Genomic DNA, 4,806 nt, shown 5'->3' with positions numbered 1-4,806 from the left:
CTCCACCCCCCCGCCTGCCCTGCCCCGCCCCCCGGCGCCAACAGCCGCCTGCGCACGCGCACTGGGAGCGGCCGCCGGGCTGTGCCGAGCACACCGCAGCGCCCCTAGCGGCGTCCGCCGGGGAAGCCTGCGCCTGCGCCGTGGGAGCCCGGCTGCGCCCGGGAGTGGCCTCAGCGGGGGACGGCAGAGGGGTGCAGGGCTGCGCTGCTCCTTCCTTCTCCGCAACATCCATCTGTCTCCCCTGCTCCACTGCCCCCAGTTCTCTCACTCCCACAAGTGAGCGCACAGCGGTGGGGCCCTGGCTAAGCGACCCTGGTGTCCAGGCACCGTCCTCTGCCGCGCACCAGGTGGGTCCTCACTCAGCCTCCGTGACACGAGTTCGTGGCCGAGCTCTGTGGAGCTTGGCCATGAACCCAGTTGGGAATGAGAGCAATGGCTGTTGGGGGGGGCGCCTTGAAGCGCTTTCCAGGGTGCCACGGGGCCACGCGCTGGTAGCGCCGTTAGGTGTGTAAACGGGGCACAAGATAAACCCCGTGATTTCCAATAGACATCCGTAGCTGTGGCCTTTCTGAGCTTTTTGCAACAGAAAAAAAGCTGTTACTTTTCTTTAGTCAAAAAGGAGCGAAATCTTAAGAGCTGGCATTTTTCAAGTGCTGCCTCAAATCCAGTGGTGCCCCAAGTCAAAAACAGTTGAGAACCACTGAATTAGATGTTTGATCCTGAGTGAAACTCGCTCATAAAAATAGCTAAGCTGGACAGACTTCAGATTATGCTCCTTTAGGGTCCAGAGCATCTTATGCACTCAGTGGCATAACACAGCAGCTCTGTGCCCTGGACAGCAGCAAAAAATGCTGCCCCTGGCCATGGCATGACCAGCTGCAGTTGTTGTTCCCAAAGGACAGTGAGTTCGTGCCCAGTGCGCTTGTGCCAATAAACACACAGGGGTGAAGGATCCAACTTAATTTTTACTTCTGCGCAGAAAGTGGTGCTTGGCAATCGTTCGCAAAGCAAGCACACCCCACCCCAGTGGGCATAAGCCTTATATAGCTATGTAACGGGTTAAACTTGCTGATGTGATGAAATGTGTAGCAAGCCCAGCAAGTAACCCCCCTTTTCCAACTCCACCCCCAAGTAACCCCCCTTCCAACCTTCCCCAGGACTTTGTTGATACAGCTTTTCCTTCTAACGAGGCCAGCAATTAGCAACTAAGCAACAAGCGATCTCCCCCAGCCTAAACAACCTACTCTATGCCCTTGGTTAGATAAAATACTTTTTCAAAACATACAAAGCTGTTTCTAGGAAAAAACTAGTGAAAAGTTCAGAGGTACTCATCACAGTGGCAAGTATTTTTGTGCCGCCCTCCTCCCCTGTGTTCACTGCTGGGCTCCAGGAACGTAGGCTCCCTAGTAGATAAGTATGCATGGAGCAGATCAGTGGTTCTTGAAATGCTTACTCAGATGTGCATGATCTTTTTTGTGCCTTGGTTTGATGCAGGTTGTAGGCAGCTGGAATTGAGAAAGCAGCACTACACTCTGGAATAGAATTGGTAATTTCAGTAGAAGTGCACAGGAAGGTTTTCTAGGTCTCATAAAACAGCCCTAGCTTAAGTCTGGAGATCATGTTTAATCCTGTCTCAATCCGCTTTGGTTTTCTGCCAGTGGCACTTGAATCTGTGTTTCTCTTTCTTCATCCAACATACGGTATCAGACATTTAAGGAGATTTGTGTGGGTGATGGGGGAAAAAGGGAGATCCAAGGGCCCAACATAACAATGGCTGAGTTCAATGTTCAGTAATAGTGATGCAGTAGGTCTTTCTTCAGATTTCTGTCCTGTGGATGGAGGCTGCTTATCAGAAGGCCCTGCAAATATGAATCTTATTGGTCAAATCAGACTCAGTGATCTTTTCTGTTCTTGTGAGAATGGAAAGATTCTGACCACTGACTTAACACAGTCTACTGGAGACCTTGTAACATCTTTGATCTTGACATTGAGACTGAAGAGGAGGTCCGGGGCACCACATAGCTTGGATCACAGACCAGCTGTGAAATTTCCAAAGAGACATGTGAGGAAATGCATTTGGGAGCTTTTGCATATGCAGTTTTGTTGATATGCCAGTTGAAATCTCCCAGGATAACAAGTCTGGAATATTTCACCACTGTCAACTACAAGGTATTGGCAAGCTCCTTTATAAATCCCTATGTTGGTGGCAGTCTGTAAACGAGCATAAAATTTGTGATCGGTTTGGTTCTGGTTTAAATTTCCAGATGAAAGAAATTCAAGTTGCCTTACCTGAGGCAAGATCTCTTGGATTTTCATGTTTGATGCGAAGATGAATGCAGTGCAGCCTGTCTTCTTGTCTTGTTTGGGCCTATGATGTGCCAAGTATCCTAGGAGAACAGTGTAACACAGGTCTCACTGTCATCTAGCCAGATCTTAGTGATGCAGGCTATCCTCGAGTGTTTCATCGCTGATGAGGATGTGTGTTGCTGAGGGTAAGATCTGGTGTTCATTAGCATCAACTTTATTTCCTGTTGCTTTGTGCTTTCCATCTGGTGATGGATAATGGAGCTTGGTGCTAGGTGTCTACTTTTCTATCTCCTCAGACAGTTCCTTCAAATTTGAACCATGATAGGTAATGTGGTAGATGATGCCATGGGATGATCTGAGTGGAGGAGCAGTTACCACATACTATGGGAAAGGCGAATCTGATGAAAATATTTAAAACTGTAACCTGGCTGAGGCACAGAAATGGGTAGAACTGAAGCAGCAGTGGATGTGCTGGAAGCATGGTATAATAATAGCAATAGAAATTACAATAGCAACAATAATAGTAGGTAGGGTTGAGACTGCAAAATTTATTTCAAGGAAATGAGTATCTGAAGTAACACTTACTCCTTTTGGTATTGTCACGACACACCAATTGTTCTTACATGTTTTGTCAAGATCATAGACAGGAGGAAGAGAGATAGCACTAACTTGAGTCATATCTGAGTTACAGCCATAGCACAACTTCCTGACCAGAGGTGGGAGAGCAGAGCAGAGCTGGGGCTCAGGGCTCCTTACCTGTAAGAAGGCAGAACTGTTTTCTAGCCAGGGTTGGAGAAGAAAAGGCAATGAAAAGAATGCTGTCAACTTTTGTGACGTTAGCATAACAGCATTTTATATTTTTCTTAGAACCCCAATCACAAAGTATGAGCTCTCACTTTAAGAGAAGAGTTCTAGTACTTATGGTTGCCAGCGAGGCTTGAGAACAGGAAGTATACTGAACAGGCTTCAAAAACAGCAAGCAAGCAAAAACCTCAATCTTACTTTTTTTTCAAAGTCACATTTTACTGGGGCCTAAATCCTGATTTTGGAATGCTCAAGAGTTTGCAATTTTAGTATCATTTATATTTTTGGGTGTAAGCAGGTCACGTGCCCAACTTCCTTATTGAGGTCAGTCAGCACCATGTCCAGGGAGTTCTCTCAGCCAGTTGATTTTACAGGAGATGGTCTTCTCCCCAGAGTAAAAGGAAAGCAACAAATCAAACCAGTGTGCCAACAGCAAACAAAACCAAACACAAACTTGCGGTCTTTCCTCAGATCTTGGGAAGAAAGATACAGGCTCTGTATTTTTCACTATGCACCAGCATCTCCATTTGCACTCCGCTCTCAGAACTTTAACTCTTTTTTGTAGCTCCACCTGGCTTTAATGCTCTTCAGTAGCAGCTGGCCTTCCGGGCCTTCAGCCAAACAGCTTACACGCTGCTGCCTACCTGTCACGGAGGTTCCAGCTCCTGAAGGCTGTACTTCCTTACACTGGGCCAGAACACATTTGTGCTAGGTGCTGAACAAACGTGGAACAAAGAGAGATTTGCTATGACCAGAACCATTCTTCTCAACCACATGAGCGATATGAGGATGAAAAGGTGATATACATTGTTATCATCACAAGCAAGGGAGGAAAGAAGTTAAAGAAACACCAAGGAACATACATAGAGACTGACTAGGATTTGCTTACAGGAGGGAGGAAGCTCTAAATATCCTCAAGCTAACTTTACCATAATGTTTTGGTTAGCAGTATAATCCATGCAAGTTTTTATAAGCATCATATAGATGGATCTTGAATCATTTGAGACATGTAGCGCAGCTGAAGTTTCAGTTCTATGTACTGAGTCCTGGCTGAAGCAGAACAAGAGTCATCCAGCTAACTCTTAAATGCTATGTTTCAGATAGTTTTGTGTGTGTCCTTAAGAATGCCTTCACATAACACAGCTCAGATTTCAATGTGGAGACTGTATTTTTTCTTTAATATTCATCTAATGCATTAGTTCTAACATCTTTCAAGTGGAAGAAACGATGTGACAAACATGGACAACTTGAAATAAGATAACTACTTAAGAACCCTTTGGTAGTGTTATAACTATCTGTCTCTTCTGATTTAACTTGGTGGGAGACTCAATATACTTTATGAAGAGCTGCTCCATTTCTCTTAGAATAGTTATACCTATAATAATGAATCACCTTTTTTTTTTGCTCTTGATTGGGCAACTAGTCCTTCAGCAGCTATAAATCCTAATAGAATGTAATAAAGACATATGAAAAAATTATCCCTTCTCAGGAAACCTGATTTAGAATTAGCAGGAGGCAGTAAGAAAAAGATAAGAAGAAAATATCAAACAAAAGCCCTCAGAACTTCTAAAAAAATTTTCTGTTTTGTATTTGAAAAAGCAATGATAAACAATTGCCAGTATAAAATAATGCTTTAATGGTCAGTTCTGCAAATTCAGCCTGTGCTTTGAGATCTAACATGAGGTTTTTTTGCTT

Source organism: Alligator sinensis, unplaced genomic scaffold (genome assembly GCF_000455745.1).
Source record: "Alligator sinensis unplaced genomic scaffold, ASM45574v1 scaffold479_1, whole genome shotgun sequence".
In the NCBI taxonomy this organism is placed as follows: domain Eukaryota; kingdom Metazoa; phylum Chordata; order Crocodylia; family Alligatoridae; genus Alligator; species Alligator sinensis.
This window is presented reverse-complemented; position numbering follows the sequence as displayed.